This window comes from Malaclemys terrapin, chromosome 4, assembly GCF_027887155.1.
Source record: "Malaclemys terrapin pileata isolate rMalTer1 chromosome 4, rMalTer1.hap1, whole genome shotgun sequence".
Taxonomy (NCBI): Eukaryota; Metazoa; Chordata; order Testudines; family Emydidae; genus Malaclemys; species Malaclemys terrapin.
In genome coordinates, this window is record NC_071508.1 from 130,374,429 (window position 1) to 130,401,274 (window position 26,846).

Below are 26,846 nucleotides of genomic sequence, written 5' to 3' on the forward strand. Positions count from 1 at the left end.
CAGCACAGGGACAGGAGAAGGCTCTTTGCACTCTCACACCCCCAAACATGCTAAGTTCACGCTATGAGAACTGAACCCAGAGAAGCGATCACAATTTATGTGTAATGAACATACTTCTGGAAAGCAGGATGTTGCTTTTCAAAGGCCAGGTGCCCTCAGAAAAACCCTTCTAGGGCATGAGACCAGGGGAATTTTCCCAGCAGAAGTGCTGTGTCTTGTAAGCTGGCAGCCTATGTAGGTTTTGATTTGCTTACATGTTACTGGTTCAGTTCTATGGTGGGGTGCTCTAGCGATGATTGTGGTGCCTGCAGGGCATAACACATGGCAGTAGAAATGGAAACTGACAGTGAACTGTGGAATATTTAATAAGGCAACACTTATGTTGTAGCCGTGCGTGGCTGGGTAGACAACAAAGCTATCAGAACCAAGATAGGGTCTGTAGCCAGCCCATTCCCAGACATGAGTGTGGTTCTGCTCAAGGAAAATGTACCTTTCAGACCATTGGGTGGAATATCCAGCTTCTATTCTGATGCTGTGATGGACGGTGCTGCATGCCCAGCTAACTCCACAATAAGAAGTAGCATACTCATATGTGTAGTGATGGGATCTAATGGATTTAACTCTCCTTTGTGCTAACATGCTTTAAACATAGTGGCATTTCAAGGGTGCAATCACTGTAATTAGGCATGTGATGGAAATGGCCAAGCCTCCCTCAGCTTCTGCTTGGGAGCTGTTCAGCTGTCTCTTAGTCTCTCCCTGCAGACACCCAGTGGTATAATCCCTTCAGTGTTCCCTGGAATTTCAGTCCCAGGAAAGTTCAGTCAGAGAAGGAGAGCTAGGGTTAGCCCCTCCGAAACTGAGGGAAGGTGCGGGGAAATTGGAATTTGGATACTGTAGGGGTGCTTGGATAATTCAAGCAGAGAGCAGTGGGTGGTGCTCATAACTTGCCTTACCATAGTGCCCAGGGGCTCCAGTCATGACTAAGATCTTATTTCACTAGGCACAGTAAGTATAGGCAGTGCCTGCCCTAAAGAACTCTATCTGGAGCTGGCGTAATGGGTCCTGAGAGATGCAGGAAGAGCAGGAGGGGGAGAGCACCAGTGAACTATTTATCATGACTTGATGAAACCATCAGCAAATCCACAATACAACTTTCTCTAAATGCAAAAAAGGAAAGCGCAGAGAGCTTCTTAACTGTTCAATTAGGGCCTACCTCCAGGCAGGGAAGCTGCAGAATCCCCCTGAAACTCAGAGACCAAAAACATGGATAACAGAGTTTTTGCTCCATTGAGTTTTGCGAGGAGGTGGCTCTGTTAGAGAGTCATTAACTGTTTCATTAATGTCAGCTACTAAGGTATCTCAACAACAGGTGATGTCAATATAAACAAAAGACTGGACTGGTGCACCCATGCGAAGGAGTAAGAATTCTCCCTTTAGGTGCCTCCATGGGCTATCTCCAACTTGGGTCCAGCCACACAGGAATAAGAGGAGCTTCATGCCTGTTTATTCTTCTTGGAACAGATCAGCAGAGAATGGGTAGATTTAAGACCTTATGTAAGGTGGAAGTAAACTTTAATACTTCTCTCCTCTCCCCCTCTACCAGGTCAGCATACTGAAGCAAGCACCCAAGGTGACCTTATTTGCTGCTGATACAGGCTAGCAGCACTCCCTGGAAGCAAGGGGAAAGCAGGGTAGTAATTGTGCATCCAGTGGTCCCTCTGAGTCACAGTGCTTCCTGGGGTGCTACAGTTAACACACCTAAAGTCACAATCTAGCCTAAAATAAATTAGAGTTGAAATTTAGAAGTCTACTAAGAATTCATAGTAATAGGTGAGTTTTTAATATGCTAATCTTCTTGACTCTTTTTATGGAAGCTGATCTATTCTTACGAATGACTACAATGGGAGTCATTGTGTATGTGCTAAAATTACTTCAAAGAGATGTTCAAAGCATTGCACAGGAGAGCAGCACGCATTAAACACCTCCTAACATCTCATGGAAAGTTTATGAATATCTTCCTGGTTAGAAATAATACTGCTTATGTACCACATTTTCTCTATTTTCCTTCTCCTGTTCTTTATGACTAGGGACAGTTGCGAGGTAGCAGGAGATTTTTTACTTAAAGTTGATCTGTTCTCATTGCATATTCCTCAGCTGAAGTCAATCCACCTTTAGTGATGATTAGTTGCTGCAGAGATGATTGATGTTGCAGACAGAGCATTGTGTCTTCAAAAGAAAATAAGTAGTAGAAGATCAAGACTCCTCCAGATTCCTCCTCAAGACTCACTTCTTTCAGTTAATGCTCAAACACTGACCTTCTCTCCAATGCTCCTGCACTCCAGAAAGAGATTTTTTTCTACCAATTATATATACATATCCATAGGCAGAGAGCAAATGGGTATTTCAGCTGAATGATTTTAACTTGAGATCAACAAGACAGAACAAAAGGAAAGACTTTAGGAAAGAGCATGATGTGTGCATCTCTACTGTGACTGTCTGCTCTGATATGAGCACAAATTGGCTGCCTTTCTAGATGGTAGAAGAGATTTCAAGATGTAGCACATGGAAAGCAAAGTCAGAACATTTTTCATAATTAAACATTATGATATATGGAAAAGGAAACTAAAACAGTTAAATAAATCAGATTTTAAAAAAATGTTTCCAAGCAGTAAAGGTCATACCAGAACACCACTATCTAGTAACGAAAAACAAGGAAAGAGACCTCATATAATCCATAAGCAGACTTATCTCTAAAATGATGATTTCCCCAAAAAGTTTTCTATCCAGCACCAGCAGCAATTTAAACACTGGTGGCTTATAAGGTTTAGTATATTTCTATCACATAATATAGCACTTTGAAAATTTAACCTTTAGAGTAGAAATACACCTCTACCCCGATATAACGCTGTCCTCAGGAGCCAAAAAATCTTACCACATTATAGGTGAAACCGCGTTATATCAAACTTGCTTTGATCCGCCTGATCGCACAGCCCCGCCCCCCCTGGAGCGCAGCTTTACCGCGTTATAGCCAAATTCATGTTATATCGGGTTGCGTTATATTGGGGTAGAGGTGTAATAAGCCTGTTATGTCTTCCTGTCAAATGAAAAGTAAGAAAAGAGAGCGACATTACATTTGATTTAGCTGAACAGTTCAAATAAATAATACAAGACCACTAAAGGAGTTCAAAATGGAAATTTTAAAGGCTAACAGACAGCTACTGTTTATTTACCCCCTCCTTATGTCTACGCTGCCGGCGGTGTAGGAAGGCAGTTGAAGTTATACCCATAAGAAAGTCAATAATTATGAGATTTATCTTTTAAAAACAAGAGATGCAGATAGTTATAGTAGCAAGTACTTTGTGTGAAATAAGCATAGGGAATACAGGTGCTCATGGTAAAGAAGAATGTAGGGCTTTTCATTTATCACATTGACAAACAGCTGCGCAAGCAAACTGCATCGCAATGCTTTATCTAATCGAAAAAGACGCCTTTTTCTTTTTTTGCATCTGTTCTTAAATGGCCCATTTGTATTCATTTAAAAAGCCACTATCATGCAACTTGCTTGGTGTAGTTATTTAGAGGAATTTGCAGGCTTCCATAGAGGTCAGTACATTAGACTGAGAACTAAGTGGTTATATTGATGATTATAATGGAAGCTGCATTTTTTCATTTCAACCATGCTCTAGCATATTTTAGCAATGTGAAAGAATATTGACTTCAGATAAAAAGTTTCAGGTGTAAATGAGCAGTAATTATATATTGGAAGGTGCATGGAGGTATAGTGAGTATAGTGCATGGAGGTATAGTGAGCTTTCTTGGGGGTTCAGCTTAAAGATTACAAGCAAACAAAAGCATGTGGGGTTAGCACAGAGGAGATCCACAAGCCAAAAGTTAGCACTGACCCCTCCCCCACTTGGTAAGGCAACTCCCATCTTTTCATGTGCTGTCATATATATACTGCTTACTGTATTTTTTACTCCAAGCATCTGATGAAGCGGGTTTTAGCCCACGAAAGCTTATTCACAAATAAATTTATTAGTCTCTAAGGTGCCACAAGGATTCCTCATTGTTTTTGCTGATACCGACTAACACAGCTACCACTCTGAAACCTGAGGTTTTTTGAGTTTTGTTTTTTTTAAGCCAATGCTATTGGCTGATGCAAAATTGCTTATGAGGCTAATTAGATATTTAGGAAAATTAGTTAGCTTTTTTAAAATTATTAGCAGTAATGTCAGTGTTTGTGGTATGGGGCATTTGGCTCTGGTGTATATTAGATTTACATGAATTTAGCTCATGTAACTTTTTAAATTGAAAGTATAAACAAATATTACAAATAATAGGAATTTTAGGAAAAAACCCACTTCAGTAAGTTTTTTCTATAAATATTTCTGTTCTGTATTAGGGGAAAATAATATGGCTAAATGTAAATGTATATATCTAGGACCAAAGAATTTAGGCCATTCTTACAGAATGGGGGCCTCTATCCTGGAAAGCAGTTACTATGAAAAAGATTTGGGGGTTGTGGTCGATATGCAGCTGAACATGAGTTCCCAATGTGATGTCATGGCCAAAAGAACTAATGTGATCCTGGGATACATAAACAGGGGACTCTCGAGTAGAAGTAGAGAGGTTATTTTATCTCTGTACTTGTTGCTGGTGTGACCACTGCTGGAATAATGTAACCAGTTTTGGTGCCCACAATTCAAGAAGGATGTTGATGAACTGGAGATGGTTCAGAGAAGAGCCATAAGAATGATTAAGAGATTAGAAAACATGCCTTACAGTGACAGAACAAAAGAGGTCAATTTAACCTTAATCTTAACAAAGAGAAGCTTAAGGGGTGACTTGATTAGTCTGTAAGTATCTAAATGGGGAGCAAATATTTAATAATGGGCTCTTCCATCTAGCAGAGATGATGGCATGATCCAAAGGCTGGAAGTTGAAGCTACACAAATTCAGACTGGAAATAAGGCATACCTTTTTTCGCAGTGATTGTAATTAACCATTGGAACAATTTACCAAGGGTCATAGTGGATTCTCCATCACTGACAATTTTTAACTCAAGATTGGATGTTTTTCTAAAAGCTATACTCTAGGGATTAGTTTGGGGGAAATTCTAGGATCTGTGTTATACAGGAGGTCAGATTAGATGATCACATTGGTCATTTCTAGCCTTGGAATCTGTGAAATGACTGTGCAATGTCCCTGAAATTTTGTTCCAGCACAATTTTTGGCTTGATAGAGGCATGGAATGACTTCCATATAGAGAAGATTAGGATAATTTATTTTGTAGAGAAGACAAGTAAGAGTTGACATGACAGAGGTATACAAAATAAAGAATAGTAAAGAATCACTCCAATTTACCTTTTTGCATAATGCAAGAGCAGGGGACAGATCATGAAACTGAATGGCAATAGATTTAAAAGTGCTAAAAGGAGATATTACTTTCCATGATTTGTAATTAACTTGTGAAACTCACACATGGTATCAAAAGATTCTACAAATACATTAGAAGCAAGAGGAAGACCAAGGACAGGGTAGGCCTGTTACTTAATGGGGGGAGGGGGAAACAATAACAAAAAAATGTGGAAATGGCAGAAATGCTAAATGACTTTTTGTTTGTTTTTACCAAAAGGTTAATAATAATTGGATGTCTAATATAGTGAATGCCGGTGAAAATGAGGCTAAAATAGTGAAAGAACAATTTAAAAATTACTTAGACAAGTTGGATGTCTTCAAGTCACTTGGGCCTGATGAAATACATACTAGAATACTTAGAATACTCAAGGAGATAACTGAGGAGATATCTGAGCCATTAGTGATTATCTTTAAAAAGTCATGGAAGATGGGAGAGATTCCAGAGGACCGGAAAAGAGCAAATATAGTGCCAATTTATAAAAAGGGAAATAAAGATAACCTAAAGAATTACAGACCAGTTCGCTTAACTTCAGTACCCGGAAAGATAATGGAGATAATTAAGCAATCAATTTTCAGACATCTAGAGGGTAATAAGGTAATAAATAACAGTCAGCATGGATTTGTCATGAACAAATTGTGTCAGCCCAACCTAATAGCTTTCTTTGACAGGGTAACAAGCTGGTGGTATATCTTGACTTTAGTAAGGCTTTTGATATTGTCTCTCCTGACCTCATAAACAAACTAGGGAAATACAACCTAGATGGAGCTACAATAAGGTGGGTGCATAACTGGTTGGAAAACTGTTCCCAGAGAGTAGGTATCAGTGGTTCACAGTCAAGCTGGAAGGGTATATCAAGTGGGGTCCCACAAGGATCTGTTCTGGGTCCGGTTCTGTTCAATATCTTCATCAATGATTTAGAAAGATAGTATACTTATAAAGTTTGTGGACAATACCAAGCTGGGAGGGGTTGCAAGTGCTGTGGAGGATAGGATTAAAATTCAAAATGATCTGGACAAACTAGAGAAATAGTCTGAAGTAAACAGAATGAAATTCAAATAAGGACAAATGCAAAGTACTCCACTTAGGAAGGAATGCGGGACTGCCTAGGAAGGTGAACAGACTGCCTAGGAAGGAGTACTGCAGAAAGGGATCTGTAGGGCACAGTGAATCACAAGCTAAATATGAGTCAACAGTGTAACACTGCTGCAAAAAAAGCAAACGTCATTCTGGGATGTATTAGAAGTAGTGTAGAAAGGAAGTAATTCTTCTGCTCTACTCCATGCTGATTAGATATCAGACATCAGTTGGAGTACTGTGTCCAGTTCTGGGTGCCACATTTCAGGAAAGATATGGACAAATTGGAGAAAGTTCAGAGAAGAGCAACAAAAATGAGTAAAGGTCTAGAAAACATGACCTATGAGGGAAGAATGAAAAAATTGGGTTTGTTTAATCTGGAGAAGAGAAGACTGAGTGGGGACAGGATAACAATTTTCAAGTACATAAAAGGTTGTTACAAGGAGGAGGGAGAAAAATTGTTCTCTTTAACCTCTGAGGATAGGACAAGAAGCAATGGACTTAAATTGCACCAAGGGAGGTTTAGATTGGACATTAGGAAAAACTTCCTAACTGTCAGCATAGTTAAGTACTGGAATAAATTGCCTAGAGAGATTATGGAATCTCCATCATTGGAGATTTTTAAGAGCAGGTTAGACAAACACTTGTCAGGGATGGTCTAGATCAGGTATTGGCAACCTTTGACACGTGGCCCGCCAGGGTAAGCATGCTGGCAGGCCGGGCCGGTTTGTTTACCTGCCGTGTCTGCAAGTTCGGCCGATCGCGGTTCCCACTGGTTGCAGTTCACCATCCCAGGCCAATGCGGGCTGTGGGAAGCGGCATGTGCCAAAGGTTGCCGATCCCTGGTCTAGATAATACTTAGTCCTGCCATGCTTAGTCCTGCCATGAGTGCAGGGGACTGGACTAGATGACCTTTCGAGGGCCCTTCCAGTCCTATGATTCTATGATCATTGAGGGGAAAAAGCTTCCTGCATAGATTCATAGATTCATAGATTATAGGACTGGAAGGGACCTCGAGAGGTCATCGAGTCCAGTCCCCTGCCCGCATGGCAGGACCAAATACTGTCTAGACCATCCCTGATAGACATTTATCTAACCTACTCTTAAATATCTCCAGAGACGGAGATTCCACAACCTCCCTAGGCAATTTGTTCCAGTGTTTAACCACCCTGACAGTTAGGAACTTTTTCCTAATGTCCAACCTAGACCTCCCTTGCTGCAGTTTAAACCCATTGTTTCTGGTTCTATCCTTAGAGGCTAAGGTGAACAAGTTCTCTCCCTCCTCCTTATGACACCCTTTTAGATACCTGAAAACTGCTATCATGTCCCCTCTCAGTCTTCTCTTTTCCAAACTAAACAAACCCAATTCTTTCAGCCTTCCTTCATAGGTCATGTTCTCAAGACCTTTAATCATTCTTGTTGCTCTTCTTTGGACCCTTTCCAATTTCTCCACATCTTTTTTAAAATGCGGCGCCCAGAACTGGACACAATACTCCAGCTGAGGCCTAACCAGAGCAGAGTAGAGCGGAAGAATGACTTCTCGTGTCTTGCTCACAACACACCTGTTAATACATCCCAGAATCATGTTTGCTTTTTTTGCAACAGCATCACACTGTTGACTCATATTTAGCTTGTGGTCCACTATAACCCCTAGATCCCTTTCTGCCGTACTCCTTCCTAGACAGTCTTTTCCCATTCTGTATGTGTGAAATTGATTTTTCCTTCCTAAGTGGAGCACTTTGCATTTGTCTTTGTTAAACTTCATCCTGTTTAACTCAGACCATTTCTCCAATTTGTCCAGATCATTTTGAATTATGACCCTGTCCTCCAAAGTAGTTGCAATCCCTCCCAGTTTGGTATCATCCGCAAACTTAATAAGCGTACTTTCTATGCCAATATCTAAGTCGTTGATGGAGATATTGAAGAGAGCCGGTCCCAAAACAGACCCCTGCGGTACCCCACTCGTTACGCCTTTCCAGCAGGATTGGGAACCATTAATAACAACTCTCTGAGTACGGTTATCCAGCCAGTTATGCACCCACCTTGTAGTAGCCCCATCTAAGTTGTATTTGCCTAGTTTATCGATAAGAATATCATGCGAGACCGCATGTAAAAACAACCAACCAACCCTACTCATTAAGTAAGAGAGTAAAACATCCATAGTTACATAAGACAGGATATAAACTTGCTTTTTCCTAAGGACATAAAACAACCATCAGTTCACTGTATTAAGAGAGAAACTTGCTTTATGAATAGGCTATTTCAAACTTGTATATTCTGGGAATTCTCAAAACTTTCTTTGAAGTTTCTGAACCTCGCCACAGTTTCAGAGAGAATACCAAATTAGAAGAATAGCTGGAGTGATCCAACATGGCAATTCAAGGCATTACAAAGCTGGGGCAATACTTGGTGGCACATATTGTCGAGTTACTAAACATAAATATAAATGGTATGTTAGGATCACTGTGTTGTTAGAAGCTGCATTGTTGGTTATACTGTGCCAGTGTAGTGTCTCCATCTCGGATTTCTTCTGTTTAATAATGTTGTGTCTCTTTATCCTTTGGCTCTGTCTGTTTCCTATCTACTCTAATCTAATGCTCCCAGCACAGTTGTGTCTGGACTCTTCCTAGATACTCACAATATGCACTGGGTGTACTGGAGATTGGGCCTGGATGCTATGTCACATCTTCATAATCCCTTTCATCTGCTTGATACTGTCCTCCTGATGTGCTTTCCACTTTAAAATTCTGAAAGGACACTTCACCCTGCACATGCTCCAAAAATGTTGGAGACCAGCATTCCCTCAGAATTTAATTATTGGACATAGGGCCAAATTCACCCCAAGCTCATGCTGATGAAACAGTGGAAGAAAGCACCAATGACATTCTGTGCAGGTTGAGGCAGGCAAAGCAACCACAACTTCAGTTATATGGTAGGATGGAGCTTCAGTTAGTACAGCCTGAAAAATGGCTAATCTAACAGGGAAGGGGATAGACTGGAAATCAGCAGATGCAGCCACCCCCTCCCCAACTGAAATGGGGGAGGAAGGAAAAGGCTTCTCCAATAGCACAGGAAGAAGAGGTATAAATTCCTCCTTGAGATTTCCTGAAGTGACACCACTGAGAATGGCATCAAATCTGTGGCTATTGATATGCAGATGTTAGTTTTCATCCTGATGCAGTGAAAAATGGCTGCATTTCCATGTTTATTTGTTTTGCACATAAATATGTATATTACTTATCCTAGTGCCCCTGCTCTCCCTCCTGAAATGAGAGCAACTGATGTTCAAATAAGGCATGCAATATGAGACAAAAATGCAGATGAATCATGCTTGTGCAGTATTCTCTTCCTCTTTCTTCCCTTTCTCTGTTTCTGACTTCCTCCTTTTTTTTTTTTTCTTTTTTTCCTGCATACAAAGCTCAGTCCAAGCAGAATCTCTTGCTATATGTGTGGGTGGCCAATCTGGTTCTCTCCCAAGGTGACAGCTGCTTGCTTTTCATTAAGGAATATGACTGCCCTCACCTGGTGAGAACAACACTTGAAAAATTCCCATTCCAGTGATCTACTGAATACAAGTGTTACTGTCAAACATGACACTTGAATGATGGTTTCAGAGCACAGGGTCACCCATTGCACATGAGCGCAGTTGCTAAAATCAGCACTTTAAAATAGTTTCTGCTGTTTAAGACTTTATTTAAAAAAAAGTCTCTGGGTTTGATTTTACTTGGTTCAATTAATAACAAACAAAGAAAAGAAAACCACCCCGCTCCAGACATTATTTGATCGTGATTAATCTGAATGCATTTACTATCTACATTTTATTTTTCACATTTCAATGTGTCAAGTATCAGAGGGGTAGCCGTGTTAGTCTGAATCTGTAAAAAGCAACAGAGGGTCCTGTGGCACCTTTGAGACTAACAGAAGTATTGGGAGCATAAGCTTTCGTGGGTAAGAACCTCACTTCTTCAGATGCAAGCAGGGAATTGAACCTGGGCCCCTAAAATTCCAGGTGAGTACCCTAACACTTGGACAATTGGCTATTGTGGGCTAGGGAATCTAGGCTCTCATTTGGGGAAAGAAAATTCTTGGGTTCATTCAAATGTGAAATGAAATGAAAACAAATATCAAAACCTCAACATTTTTGTTGAAAAAGGGTTCTTGTTTTTCTGGTCAGCCCTAGTTATGATAAAATACAACATTTTTAAAAGGTCAATATTACAACAAAACATTTGGATTTTGTCGAAACAAAATATTATGATTGACCCCAGATCAGTTTTTTCCCCCCAGAATTTTACATCTCAGGGAATTTTCAAATTTTTGGTTTCCATTCTGATTCGGAACGAAGCCAGATTTTGAAATCTCAAAATCCTTTGAAAAATGGCACTTTCATCCTCTGCTTAGCTCTAGTCCTGAATACTGTATGATGTCAAAGATTTGAACCATTCATTTGGATGGCACTTTAATTTCCCAAATACATACAGTGAATTAATGCTACCACAGTATAAAATGATTCAGTATTATGTGAGAGATCCTCTGCTTTAGCATAGTATGGCTTTTGAATCACCTTGTTGATATTGTTGTGCAGAATGGAATACTGAAGGAATCCCATTCTTCTTTGGGCATTGGAATTGCTGAAATAAATTGTACTCCTGGGAATGTTATAGAGCAGGGGTGGGCAAACTATGGCCCACGGGCTGGATCCGGCCCGTCAGGACTTTCAATACAGCCCGCGGGATTGCCAGCCCCATGGCGCAGCGGGGCTAAGGCAGGCTCCCTGTCTGCTCTGGCCCCGCACTGTTCCCGGAAGCGGCTGGCACCACATCCCTATGGCTCCTGGGGGAGGAAGGGGCAGAGGATTCCATGCACTGCCCTGGCCTGCAGGCTCTGCTCCCCGCAGCTCCCATTGGCCAGGAATGGGGAACCACAGCCAATGGGAGCTTTGGGGGCGGTACCCAGAGGCGAGGGCAGCGTGCGGCAGAGCGGCCTGCCCCACCCCATCCGCAGGAGCTGCCAGACATGCTGGCCACTTCTGGGAGCAGCGCGGGGCCAGGGCAGGCAGGGAGCCTGCCTTAGCCCTGCTGCACACCACTGCCACCCCAGAGCTGCTTGAGGTAAGGGGCACTGGGCTAGAGCCTGAACCCCAAACCCCTTCTGCACCCTGCACCCCAATCCCCTGCCCTGAGCCCCCTAACCCTCTGCCTTGAGCCCCCTGCCACACCCCTCCTGCACCCCAACCCCCGCCCTGAGCCCTCTCCTGCACTCTGCACCCCCTCCTACACCCCAATCCCCTGCCCTGAGCCCCTTCCTGCACACTGCACCCCCTCCCACACCCCGCACTCCCACCCGCACCCCAATCCCCTGCCCCAGCTCTACATTCATGGTGCTGCATACAATTTCCCCACCCAGATGTGGCCCTCAAGCCAAAAAGTTTGCCCACCCCTTTTATAGAGCAATCAATCCACAGAAAGAAAAGAATGATCACAGTCATTCTGGCCACAATTCAGCATAATATTTTAAGCATGAACTTAAGTTTATCCCTATTCAGCAAAACAATCAGCCATGTGCTTAACTTGAATCACGTGCTTACATCACATTAAAGCAACTGGGTATTAAGCATGTGCTTAAGTGATTTGTGGAATAGGGATGGTTTGTTGTATTGGAGCCTCCTGGATAATGTGGTTTCACAGGATTTTGGAATAGCATATAACCTATCATGAATAGCTAGAGTATGTAAATAATTTCTGAGGACACTTTTCCCTGACCCTAATTATTAGATTATTGAGGGGCCTCTCAATCTAACAATGATTGGTTTAGGGCCAATCTGCATCAGTCTTTGGCACCAGCAAATCACCCATTTAATACATTGTACTATAAAATTCAATTTCCCTTTAGTCTGGGTCTCTTGCCTTACCACAGAGTCCTGAGTTATTGCTACCCATCAGAGAGAAATGAGTTTATCTTTAGTTACACACAGGTAATGCACTGGTTTCAGCAGAGTGAAATTGTCTTCTTCCCCTTCAGTGCAAAATCTTCGTTTTTTTTCTAGGAAGAATATTTTGAAAGATTACAAAGGGGTTAATAGTGGGATTGTTTGTCTAAATGTTAATGTACACAACAGTAAAACAGAATAACTACAACTCCTTTTATCTTCGTCACCAAGAAATCATACATAAGACCATATAAATTAAGATTTTTTTAGGGGTTCCACACCTAGACAAAATTCTTTGCTGAATCCTGAGGAAAGAAGATGACTGTAAGGGATCTTTATTCAAACTACACATGGGGGTGGGGGGAATAGAAAATATATGTTTGAATTATAGGTATTGTTATCCCTTTTTGACCTGAACAGTTGGCCAAAATTTGGGGCCCTTCAGGTTTTTTCCATGAACAGAAGAAATTGATGATGGAACCAGGTGTGTTTGATGCAATCTTGTTTATTTGCAAAGAACGGACAAAGTCCTGTTTCCCTGAACACAGTAGGAATCAGACAGAAGACAGCTTCTTTGCTTACAGTTCCAAGCCTCCTTCAGCCAGCACTCAGCCCAAAAGAACTCTGTCTAAGCTTTTCTCAAGACCACAATCCCAGTGCTTGTTTAGGTTTTGTCCTTGGCTTTCTGATCCTTCTCTCTGTGGCTTTCTGTGATGTTTTCTCACTTTCTCTTTCTCTCTCTCATATACCTCTACTAAAACAATATCCATCAAAAACCCTCCACCCACATGTGCTTTGCATGTGCCTTTTGTTGTGGATGGTGTGATATGTGCCTGTATTTTGGGTGGAGGCTGCTATTGTTTTAGCATTCTGATTCCAGAAAGGAGCTGAATTGTTTCTTACATGTTTCCCAAATGAAGGGTGGCTCTTACATCCCACCTCATTGAAACCGATGGTTTTAACTCAGCCGATAACAATATGTATAAAATGTACTAATGCACTGTACATGTATTTGTAATATATCTGACAGGCCTCAGGTGCCAATGGTATGCTGGTTTCCTCTACCGGTCCTGTGGTGTATACCGGCACCACCTGTAGTAAATACTGCTCCTCGAAAATTGGACTTTGTAGCCATTCATGATGCTGCAGCATGACACAGAGGAACTGAACTACTTTGTCACTTACACCATCATCTTTCAAAATGGATGACTGCCACCTAGAATGTATGTTTAAAATATTGAAACCTCTTTTGAAACTTTGGTCTTGGGGGAATCTTAGCTGCTATAGTCATTGTGAAACTGAAGCAGGAACAGATTCCTGTTCATCTGCTGAATGTTTATCAGTGGGAGTTAACTTCACAGGTGGTTTTGAAAATCCCAGTAGGTGCCTGTCTGTCTTTAGGCACATAAATAGCTTTAAAAATCTTGTCCTATGACAACAACATTAGTCAAGTGTCAACTAATTTACAAAGCCCAAAGTAACTTCCCTGTAAAATAAAGGTTCTCCTGTCCTTGTCATAATGTCAAGGCCACTCAAAAGCTGACTATTTTTTCTTGGGGAACATGTCTGTTCCACTCCTCATTTCCCGCATCTTTAATAAGTAAAAAACAAGAGATAAGGATATTTAAAACTATAAAAAATCCTGTAAGTTAAATTGCAAAAATGATCAACAATGCACATGTTCTTACTTAAATATTTCCCTTAGTTATAAGCAATAAAGATACAGAAACTACTTTTAGCTAGTATCAGAGGATACTACCACAGGACCCTCTGTTGCTTTTTACAGATTCAGACTAACACGGCTACCCCTCTGATAAAGGTGCCACAGGACCCTCTGTTGCTTTTTACTTTTAGCTAAACTGCACAGACCAAAAGACCTTAGCTTTTACAAAACTGACATTGCAGAGCAGAGCATACCAGCATCCTGTTCCATGGGCAGAGTCATACTGTTAACCATTAATATCAAGAAAAAGAAACAACATGGTCATTAGGCATTTCACATTTTGATTGTACCCCCTTCAGGACATCAGACCCTCTTTTCTTGGGAATAGAAATACTCTCTGGGAATTTGCAAACCTTGCTTTCACTACTAGAAGTTGAGAAGAAAGCTAATCAATTACTCTCCAATTTCCCCCCTATTTTCAAAGTGAAATTAGTGCTTGTGAATGGGCATGTACATCTGCAGGTGCCATACTGACAGACATGGATACTCGTGTCTTTTGATTACCCATGAAACAGATGTAGCTAAGGCAACAGCAATAAAGCTACCCCAGCCTATAACACCAATATACCTCCTGGCGGGTCTGGAGGAGCCACCTCTATGGACAAGAGGTGTTACATGTCCCTTCCATCCTTGAGACAATCAACAAAGGTATGATGGTTTTTATATGAACCCATGTTCATTTCAAATAGGTAAAATACAGCCATCAAGGGTAAGTATATTTGGTTTCTCCTATCAATGGATGGAAATGTTTGTTGAAATTTTTTTTTGGACCAAAATGATCCAAGTTATTTAAAATAGAAACAGTTTTTTTTTTGGTTTTCAGATTTAAAAAAATAAATAATGGTCTGATTTTTTAACACAAAATATGTTTAGGATTCAAGCTTTTCATTTAAAAATGAAAAATGTTTGCAAGTTAAAAAAAAAAAGACAGAAAGCAAGAAAGCAACCCATGAAACATAACTGGCATTTTTAAATAAACTAGTCAGTACAGAGTGAAGCTATATTCACACCAATGCCCTAGAGGAAAGAGGCTCCATTAACCCAGTATCTGGAGCTTTATCTAGTCCCACTCCTTAAAGAGAACTTAGAACTTAATGCACCAAAGTCTGACTAGAGGAGGAGACTATGAACCAGATTCTGATCTCAGTTCCTCTAGTGTAAATCTTGAGTAACTCCACTGATGCGAACAGATCTACTCAACATTTATATCCATGGATAGATTTTTGATGAGGTACCTATAATTTCTTTCAGAGTATTGGGGAAATCATTTCTGAAACCATAATAATTGCCTCTTGATTTTTAACTTCCTTTCGAAGTTGAAACATAAGGCTAGGTCTCCTACAGATCTCAAAAAAAATCTTCATTCAATATGGTATGCTCTTTAAAAATCACATAAATTATAATGCTTTTGAACAGTGCCGAACTGATAGCTGTGGAGACAAAGTTCCTCTTTATCTACAAAACAAGTACAGAATAAGAAGGATCAGTGCCAACTTCCCCAACAACATGCCTCAGGCCTGACTTGGAAGGGTCACCCATATGTTATACAGGCCTTAGTCCAGCTAGAGAGCGTGTCAATTATTGACTATTCCAATAGTTAATTTAAAAAACCAGACAACATCACAGCCAGCAGAAGGTGACAACTTTTTGTCACCACCAATCAGAGTTAGATTTGCACCAATGACAATGAGCTACAACTACCAATATCCTGTTAACATTCTCCCGAGATGGCTACTTCCCATGTGTTGCATTTTCCTGGTGTTTTCTGCCTCCAGCTTTCAGAGTGCTGGGAGGAAATTTCTTTCTGAAAATATAACAGGTACCTCCTTATTTTTAACATCCTTCTGGGAGAGAATTAACCAGAGTTCTGGGAGAGTTCTTGCCAGGCCTGTTTTCTAGATTCTTGCACATCTTCTACTTTTTAAAGCTCAGTTAAGATGTGTTCCCTTTGGGCCTGATCTAACATCCATTTAAATCAAGGGCAAATCTGTTCATTCATTTCAGTCAGCAATAGATCAAGCCCCTTTTGCAGTGTTTCCATTTCCTTTCCTATTTCAGGAGTTTCATTTTCTGTGGATCATTAACTCATCTATTTTTAAACCTTCTTTAAAAACATCTCTCTTTCCCCCACCACTGGCTTTTACCTCTTAACATTTTTCCCCACAGACACGGTTTTTATTTTTAACTTCATAACTGCAACTGTGGTGTTTAAATCTGTAAAGTGTTCAGGAAAACAGCTTTTATAAGAGGTATTTTGGCAAATAAAATCATATAGGACACTAGTTCGTTCTTGGTTGTATATCAGACTCTTTTAAATATATTTTGTTGTTGGCCAGATTTTGTAAATGTCACGCAAGTTTGCATGTGCAATTGACTGTGCGCTCAAAATTTACTGGCCACTCTTTTGTAACCTGAGAACTCCCCAACTGCTGGAAGATAGTTCTGTGAGCAAGCTATGAGAATGTGGATCAGGTTGCTAAAGATCTGCAAAGAAAAAGCAATAAGTGTGTGTGTGTGTGTGTGTGTGTGTGTGTTTACTTTGTTAGCCTGTTTTGTATATAGCTATAACTCTATTGCTATCATAGGTGCTGGAACTACAAGTACGAGGGGGGGAAGGTGTGCTGCAGTGGTTGAAGTGGTTTCCATTAGATACAGGATTTACAGTTTGGTTCAATGGATTACAGCACCCAAACTATAAAAAATGTTCCAGCACCCCTGATTGCTCTCCTCCTTTCAACCTGCCCGCTGGCAAATTTCTGGCCAAAATTTCAAACCCCAGTCATATTTGGGACAAACGATTTTGTCACCCGTGGGCTGCATGCACTACATTTAACAGAAATGGACTAGATTTGTAAATGGAGCACATTTCCTCCTTCTCCCACACAGTTCACCGTTTCCAGGCGGCTCATCAGACTTTTGAGGGGTTACAGGCTGGTGTACTTACAAGTCTGGCAATGTAAGTTTGTTATTTTTAAGAAACAGGAATGGCCCTAGCAAAAATCTGCGTAAATCCAGTAAAAATTCACTTTTCAGGCGTTTTTACTGTTTGCATTTCCTGGTCTCTATTTTGAACTCCACATGGTGGGGAAGGGGAGAAGGGAGCAGGGGGATGCCAAGGCTTGGCATACAGTCTGCTATTAGTGGATACCCCCTGCTAGTCGGGGCCTCTCATAACTTTTGCATTGGTTCATAGAACCAAAATTGTTCCCATTCCTATAGTAATAAACTTTGAAATGGAGCTGAAACTTAGCAGGCTCCGGGGCAGCTTCTGTCCCTGGCATGTCTGCTGCCAGTTCTGCAGCAGGTCATTCCTCAGGGCATCAAAAAGCTCCTCTGAGTATGGCCCCAGGATGTGCTGCTGCTCCTGTGGCAAAGCCTCCTCTGGGACCGATTTCAGCAATGGAGTCACTTCACTGGCATCACTCAGAGCCTGCTGCTGGCTTCCAGCAGTCCCCAGGCTGGATTGTGGGGCCAGCAGGCAGCCATCCTAGCTGACTTGGTTATTGTGCACCACCACTGGCTCCCTGCTTGGCACATTACTCAGCACCCGGTCAAACTCCTCAGACAATGGGCATGATGTTGGCGAGTTACATGCAGTGCAGTTCTGGTTCCTGGTATGTGGTCTTGAGATGCTTAATCCGTTCACTACACTGGTAACCAATCCAGTAAATTTCCAACGCTGCCAGCTTCTCTGCTATTTGCTGGCACTGCATGGTCATTCCTGGTACTCTTACTAAAGTCCACTGTCTTCCTGGTCTCATGCCGGAGATTAACCAAAATCTGGCTGTGCTCCTGTGACCACGAAGCAGCACACTTTGCAAAGGACTTCTTCCCGCCAGTCTCCGTTGCAAACACAGGTTTTCCAAAAATGTGTTTGCAGCTCTGAGGTCAGAAAACAATGGAAAGATTAAATGCTGACTTGCCACGCAGCTGCACTACTACAAGAAAACTCCTTACCTGAGGAGGTTGTAAAGGCTAGGACTATAACAGCGTTTAAAAGAGAACTGGATAAATTCATGGAGGTTAAGTCCATTAATGGCTATTAGCCAGGATGGGTAAGGAATGGTGTCCCTAGCCTCTGTTTGTCAGAGGGTGGAGATAGATGGCAGGAAAGAGATCACTTGATCATTACCTGTTAGGTTCACTCCCTCTGGGGCACCTGGCATTGACCACTGTCGGTAGACAGGATACTGGGCTAGATGGACCCTTGGTCTGACCCAGTATGGCTGTTCTTATGTTCTAAGAGGGGTTGCTTCCAGTTCCTTGAAGTTGATTGTCGACTCTTGTGATACAGAGGACAAAGGAAGTTGGCTCATGGGATTGTGGGATACATTTGGCAGACTCCCAGAACCCCAGCTGGGGGTGGGGGCTGCATCTACATTGCAAAACAATAGGGCTTGAACCCTGGGTCCTGACTTGACTTGGGCTTGAACCCTCCACCCCTGCAGGATCCTAGGACTCTGGGTCCAATCCCGAATCTGAGAGATTTGAGTGTACATGGAGATGGGGTGGGGGATTGGCCTTGAGCCTGAGTCTGAGCTAAGACTTACATTGCAATGTAGACAAACCCTGAGATCCTTGAATATAAAGGGTGTGGTTTCACGATGGATAAATAAAATATAAAATAAATGGAGATATCCTATCTCCTAGAACTGGAAGGGACCTTGAAAGGTAATCAAGTCCAGCCCCCTGCCTTCACTAGCAAGACCAAGTACTGATTTTGCCCCAGATCCCTAAGTGGCCCCCTCAAGGATTGAACTCACAACCCTGGGTTTAGCAGGCCAATGCTCAAACCCCTGAGCTATCCCTCCCCCCATGGATATGGAAATAGATGGGGAAGTTCAGGAAAGGAGGAGTGATGTGCTCATATTTGAATGTCTGAGTGAGAAGACATGTCTGTGTTCTAAGCAGACTGGTGTTTGCACGTGGCTGGCTCTGGGGATGTACAGAGGAGGGAGTTGCAGTAATCAAGGCAATAAATGACAAGTCTATGGATAAGTGAGTCAGCACATATGCTGAAGTAGCAGCGGAAGTGGGCTATCCTGTGGAGGTAACGGTAGGCTGATTTGTACAGAATAGCTGTGTGAGGCGCTAATGTGAGGTAAAGGGTCAAGGGTGACTCCAAGATATTGGAACTCAGAGGAGATCAGAGTTGAGGCAGTTAGAGACTTAACTGGATGTATTTCTTTTGCCAACTAGGTATCAATGACAATCAGATGAGAAGATGGAGCCAGGTGTTGATGTGTATGAGACAGGTGGAGTAGGAGTCAAAGGAGGGGGGATGTAATGAGAGATTTAAAGGTAACTGGGTGCCATCAATATAGAAGAGGCAGTTGAAGGTCCCTGGGTTAACTGAAAAATAGAGCTGAGATGAGAAATAACCACAGAGATATAAATACAGAAGCAGATCACTATCTGGCCCCAAGCCACATTCTTTTTTTGAGAAAAATTACAGTAGGTTGACAATTATATAAAAATACCATGAGGTATAGCCAAGAAATGCTGATCTGTAGATCACAGGTATGCACCATCCAGACCTAGATGTGGCCCCCTGTAAGATTGACAATTTGTAGGGTGTTTATCTGACTAAGATCCCATCTTATATTTCACCACGACTGTTCTTTGAATAGGGGCCATTCAGCGGTAGTCGGATGTCTCGATGGGCTACCTTCCATACATGGCCAGGGAGAGAAGTTATAATTTCATGCTACTCAAGGGAAGCAGCTAAAGCCCAAAGTTCAGAAATATATTATTAGAAAATAGTTGGAGACAAACACTCCAGCTATGGAGGAGTGGCTTAAAGAAGCTTATCAGTGCTACTCTTTGGAGGAGAGAGTTTATGCAACTTGGAAGGAAAGGAACACTCACTTTATTATTTGGCTTCTGTTCACAACTCCCTGGGAATCACTAACATATACATTCAAATATTTAGATACAGATGACCTCGATGATTAAATTTTGAAAAAACATTAGGATTAATTAACTCCTGAATACATCTCCTCATACAAGCTGTAGATGTTGTGCAGTCTGCTGCTGCAAACAATTTTGGAACCGAATCCATTTCGGCAGTAGGGTGAAGTGAGCTGTCTGTATAGACTAACTCACACTTGAGAGACCTCTGAATCAAAACTGTTTACATAAATGCACAGAATTATGTAGTTACTGTGGGCCAGATTGTGGAGTTCAACCTCTCAGTTACTCATAGTAGTCCCACTGAGTGGCAGATTTCCACAGCACTACTCACAAAAGCAAATGTTCACCAGGATGAGTAAGAGCACCTCAATCTGTCTCTGTATTTTCCTGTTTATCTAATCAAAATTTTTACTAAAGTAAGCACAAGCTTGCCATAGAATTTTGACTTTTCTTATTTGTAACATGCTGAAAGTGACATAGGCACCTCACTGAACAGTCAGGCATGGCCTGAAGAATTTACAGTCTAGAGTTTGGCCAGGACATAACAAGTGAGGGTGAGAACAAACAAGGAGGGGAATGAGAACAGGCTGGACAGGGTTAGATAAATAAGACCATGCAGTGACTTAGGTCACGTGCAGGAGCGCCGCCAGCTTTTCTGCTGCCCTAGGCGGTGGAAGGTCCCGCCGCCGAAATACCACCATGGTCGCCGCCCCCCAAATTGTAGTGCCCTAGGCAACCGCCTAGGTCGCCTAATGGATTGTGCCCGCCCTGGTCACGTGCACTCATTTTTGATAAACCGGTGAGAATTTTTTACTTTATTTGCTTTAGTTCACTTCTGATATATTCTCCTATGAAGCCATTTAGGGCCACATTGTGATACTTCTTACTCACACTGAGTAGTACTTGACTCCAAGCATAGTTCATTGAAATCAGAACTGACCCATTGCCTTCAATGGGCAATATATACATTTTTTACATTCCCTCTTTTGTATTTTTATCATTTATAATACTTGGCGTTAGCTCACTTACTGGTCTAAGCAAGTATACTGAATTGTCCAAAATGTATTGTTTAAGGTCTTGAACCTGGAAAAATGTATATACTTTTTAACTTTATGTACCATGAGTCGTTCCATGGATTTGCATGGGATTACTAATCGTGCATAAAGTTAAGCAGGTGACTAAGTGTTTGCAGGATTTAACTGAAATATTGTTAATATAGCAAATCATAAGTTTTGTACTGTTTTCAATTTTGCTCACAAAACATGACATTTCTCATCTTAGTAATATGATGGAAATGGGTTATACCAGCCTTTAACAGGTAATTAACATCCTCTGAATATGTCAAAACCAAAACCAAAGAAAGAAGAAATCCTGGTGAGGTATAACTGAGAATTTTAGATACTGTTCCATTTATGTAATACATTATAAAGGTATAAGGCTGTCCTCTTGGTGTAAAATAAAATAATCTTTGCGAGTAAACATATTATTCCACTTGATGCTAAAGTAAATCTAATTGTTTCTGGTTTCAAGTATTAAAGACTTGCAATTGCTTCTGGGTTCAGCCATCTTGGAAATTACTGAAAAGTATAAAACAGACATATGATATAGAAATGTTTGATTTTTCCTAAGGAGAAAACTACTGTAAAGACCTTTGAAAAATGCTTAATAAATAAATGTTATAAACAATTAAGAATGTAATTACACTGTAGCTCATTTAGGTTCCATTACTGAAACACTTATTAAGCATATGAATAGTCCCATTGCAGTCACAGCTTCTTCAGGGAAAATCCATGTCCTCCGATAAATTATTCAATAAATACTGTTAACCGCTGAGTTCAGTAGGGCCCTTCACATGCTTAAAGTTGAGCAAGAGTGTCAGCACTTACAGAATTTGGGCATTTTTCTTTGAATAGTCATAAGTATATATCTAGGGATACTGTCTTTTCAAAGAAAGAAAACCCATATCTTTCTATTTATGACAGAGCTCAAGATTTGTTTGACAAGTTTAACCATGATTGTAAATATTTTATCATTTTGTGTAGTTATTTTGGCATAGTCATCTAGTTTCACTACAATTTTGTTTTTGCATGCACATTACAGAGCACTTTTGGAAAGAATGCAAACTTAAAAGTTTGGAGTATAGATGTACTAAAACAACTAAGAAGAAAAGGTTCATTTTTCATGCATATATTTCGGAACCTGAACTGATAAGCAGTATCTCTTGAATAATTTATCAAAGGACTAATATTTTCTCTGCACAAATACTGTATCAATAAAAACAGTATTTTGTTCACATAGTCACTTCACTGGTCAACCAGTTATTTCATTCTCCATAAGCTAAATGTTCAAAGACAATTGCTGTCCTAGACAATATGGTACATGTCATTAGTTTCTGCAGTCAATCAAACCACATTTTGGAATGCACAAACTATTCCTTGCATTCACACTTGTTACATTTTATCCCATCTTTTTGGCACTTCTGTTGAATCTATACTTGACATTTTCCAGGTGAAAGAGCAGATTTACAATATTGGTGATCCATATTGGCTTCATATCAAAATTTGATCACGTTTGTTCTCCGGTGCAGCAACAATAAATAAAAAATAAATTATATAACTGATGTTCCAAGAGGCCTATTTTATCTGTGTAAGTTCTGCAATTTTAAAATCTCCTAACACCACTGAAATACAGAGTCAGATCCGTATCAGTGTAAGTTGATGTAGCTTTGTTCATGTCAAAACAAAGCTACATCAACATTGATGTAGCTGAGTATTTGATTTAGCTGAGTGTCTGGCCTGTAATTTTTTATATATAATTAATCATGTAGTTGTGACATGATAGTTTATATTGCAACATATGAACCTGAAAGGCCTATGCAGAATGTAAATGCAGCAGCCCCTTAAGCACTGCGTAATCATGAGCCAGACCATATTGTATACAGTCTATATCTTATGTAGCAGATAATCATAATTTATTATATATTTTCTCATTTTAGAAAACCCTCCACCAGGATCTGTCAGCACTTACACATTACTACTGCATAGTTGAAGCTGTTAATTATTTCTACTTGCATCAGACTGAAAAAACTTCCTACCAATACTTCTAAAGATTGTTGTTGTTTTTCCTCTCATGAACTAAAACTGGAAACATCACCCATTTAAAATTGAAAAGCTGCTACTTGTACAGGTTCAATATGCAATTTTCATGACTGATTATCCTTTCATTTACACCAGTTTAAGCGAAGAGTAATTCCTGTCATAGCCATGGAATTACACCAGTGCAAAACTAGCGTGAGGGGAGATTCAGGCCCATTTGTTTTTATTTCAAGGTGTATGTATTATAACCAAAATCTAAATTTGGGTATGAACCAAAACCACACACCTGAGCATGCCCAAAACTCATGGTAGAAGGACATAATTTGGACTGGACTCTTGACCAACGTGTCCATAATAAGCTAAACCAGAACCCCAAATCAGAAGTCCCACAAATGTGTCTGTACATGAACCCAAATCTGACCTTTACAGGCCCATTTCTAGCCAAATCAATTGATTTCAGTAGCATCTTGCTGTACTGAAGATTAAATTTGCAGTGATCTAAATAACAATTTTACACATTGACTTGATATTCCATTGTGGGTATTTTGCACATATGACAAGACAGCTAACTTTCATTGGATTATTTTCTACATGTTATTAGGTTTGGGACCATTGTTGGTCCCTTTCTCACAAAAATGAGCAGTTACCACTCAAGTACTCCCATTGGAATCACTCGGGTAAGGCCTGGTCTACATTAGAAAATTAGGTCAATTTAACGACATTGGCCAGGGGTCTGAAAAATACACACTTCTGAGTAGCGTCATTAAAATGACCTAAATCCCCATGTAGACAGCACTAGTTCAATGGAAGAATTCTTCCGGCGACCTAGCTACCGCCTTCAGGAAGATGGATTATCTACGCCAATGGGAGAACCCCTCCCACCAGTGTAGTTAGTGTCTACACTGCAGCGTTTTAAGTGTAGACATACCCTAAGTAAGGAGTTTACAGTTTCACCCACACCCTTTATATAACATATCTGTGCATACAATTTATGTCTGATGTAAGCCTGAATCTATTAGAAACAGGATGACACATCCCATCCTGGGAAAAAAATGGAGAAAATGCCTAGGGTGGGGAAATAATTAAAATGCTAATAGACCTCACTAGAACAAAGGATCTTGGCTTAAACACTATCCAGAGGTAGATATACCTTTTGGACATAATAACAAAAGGTAATAAAAGCATCTGTTCAAAATAACTCTTTGAAATGCTTGGCAAATACTTGAAGGAACTGATCAACTTGTGAATTAAAAGTTTGTACAAATGTGGTCTAATATAAAGATACCTTTGTAACAATGGGTTACGTGTACATTGCAATCTGAGGGTATGTCTACACTGCAGTTAGACACCTGTGGTCGGTCTGTGCCAGCTGACTTGGGCTAAGGGGCTTTTAATTGTGGTGTAGATGTTCAGACTTGGGCTGCAGCCTGAACCCTGGGACCCACCCATGTCTCAGGGTTCTAGACCCTGGGCTCCAGCCTGGGCTCGAATGTCTATACTACAATTAAGCAGCTCCTTAGCCCGAGTCCTGCAAGCCTAAATCAGCTGGCATGGGCCAGCTGCAAGTTTTTAATTGCAGTGTAGAGACACTCCTGGTGAAACAGCTGACATAAATCTAAACTTGCTACCATCATTGTGGTTTCCCTCAAAGGAGGAGCTGGATATTAAAAAGAAGGCTGAGCAAAATCCAAGTTTCTTCTCTCATGTAACAACTGTAGCTACCAAACTTGAACATTTGTTAGTGAGTCTCAAAGCTTGTGCTAGTGAAGGTTTTTGCAACCTGTGCAAAAACTAGACAAAAGTGTTTGATGGGGCCTGATCCAAAGCTCATTGAATACTTGGAAAGACTTACATTACCTTCAACGGGCTTTCGATCAGCCCCATAATGTTTTCCTGCATTTTTATGTTTCTTCCCTATATTTTTGTTTAAGTACCATCATAATTTAGGTTAGGCTGTTAATACTAACGAATATGTGCTGGCTGATCATTTGGAGTCTGAGAAAGATACTACGTTTAAGGGAGGAAGAGAAAACAAGTGGCGTTCATTGGTCCCCAGTTAATGGCATAAGAAGGCAACTTGGTGGGGCTGCACCACAGAGATGTCATAGAGGATGAAATGGGGTTTGTGAATGCATAAAGGGAGCCAGGGTTCCGAGATGCACTGCTGCAAAAACTAGTTGACTCAATGTGATGTCAGCATTTATTGATGTATTTGCTTATTTTTAAAGAATGGGTTTCCACTATTCCTCTTTCTTTTTTGCTGTTTTATTTTAAAATTAACACACTGTACTACATTCTGTTACAATTGATGTTATGCTTATTAACATGAGCTATGAGTTAAAGCGGATATTCAATGATTGTCATTTTATTTCACCAGGCCAGTAGAGATTCTTTTGTGCATTAGTCAGATTAACTTAACCACATAACCACTGTTACAGCAAATGTGAATAATACTTACCAGATTCTTTTGTGTAATTTTTGTAGCTGCTCCTTTAGCTTAGCTGGCAGAGTGTCAAATTTTAGTCTCCCACGCCCAATTTCTCTCAAATGTTTATGCATTTATCATTCATAATTATCTGCTATAGTGTATATTTACTGTAGTATGTTCCAGCCTTTACTAGTGTGCAAGCATACACAAAAAAGCATCATAAGAAGAAGCTTGAAGAGCAAAACAGGAGCTATAGAAATCTTTATTCATATATATGTTGTACTACTAGTGCGAGCAAGATGAGCAGCATTTCCTCAATATTTATCATATTGCCTAGGATTGCATTATGGTGGTAGTTTTGGGTGAAATTACTCCCTGTGCCCACTTTCTATACACTACTTCAGTTCCATTTGAGCTCTATTTTGAGATCTTTAAGTGGGCCCAAAGTAGTCCATAGACTTTCTTTGAGCTCTCTGTGCAGGAGCAAATATCATTCTATGGTAGCATATGCTGTAGTAAAGGTTTGCTTTTACTCCTTGCTTTTTATCACTCTGTGTTTGCTCTCAAACAGAAGGTGAATTTTATTTAGAAAATTAAAAGCAAAATCATTCAGTTGTTTGAGTTGTATTAAAGTGGGTGGTGGGGAGGAAATACACTTTTCTTAATCTTTAAAATATTGCTACACCTATTTTTTATTCAGATCTCCTTAACATCTGAACTCTGAAATTTAAAACCTTGATCTCTAAACAGTGCTCATTTTGGTGTTGGTACACATTTTTACTATCTTCTAACTGGAAGGAAAGCTTGGAAAACAGCAAAAGAATGAAAAGCAAGGTTTTTCCCCCTCCACTTCCTTACCTTTTCTAAACTTTTTTAGTGGGGGAAAAAGGAAGGAAATGTCCATAAATAACATTTTAAAGAATGGGGGTGGGAGAGGGTTGCCCAACCATTAAAACTGGAACACTTGAATGTTTTCAGTTTTCAAAAACTGAAACAAAATTACATTTTAAGTCAAAACTAAACAACACTTTTTGCCCTGTTTCCAAATGTCAATTTAAAGCAAAACTTTTCATTTTGAATTTTCTGATAAGAAAAGAGAAAAGTTTAATTGAAATTAATATTTTCCCATGTAGTATTTTGATGTAAATGACGCCACTTTTTTTTTTGACAGTAAACAATTTTCATGCAAAAAATGTCAACAATCTCTAGTTACCAGGACTCCGTCAACAAAATGTAATCCGGTGTATGCTGCGCCATTAACTCAA

The 26,846-nt window shown here is 40.4% G+C and overlaps 2 long non-coding RNA genes across 2 annotated transcripts in view; both read right to left on the bottom strand.

The window, feature by feature from the left end:
* Nucleotides 1–26,846, bottom strand: part of LOC128837365 (uncharacterized) — a 165,347-nt gene that overhangs the window by 15,858 nt on the left and 122,643 nt on the right. The window lies entirely within an intron of this gene.
* Nucleotides 12,409–26,846, bottom strand: part of LOC128837366 (uncharacterized) — a 36,437-nt gene continuing 21,999 nt past the window's right edge. The window contains exon 3 of the long non-coding RNA XR_008444930.1: nt 12,409–12,535. This is a non-coding gene — a long non-coding RNA (uncharacterized LOC128837366). The remainder of the gene's footprint in view (nt 12,536–26,846) is intronic.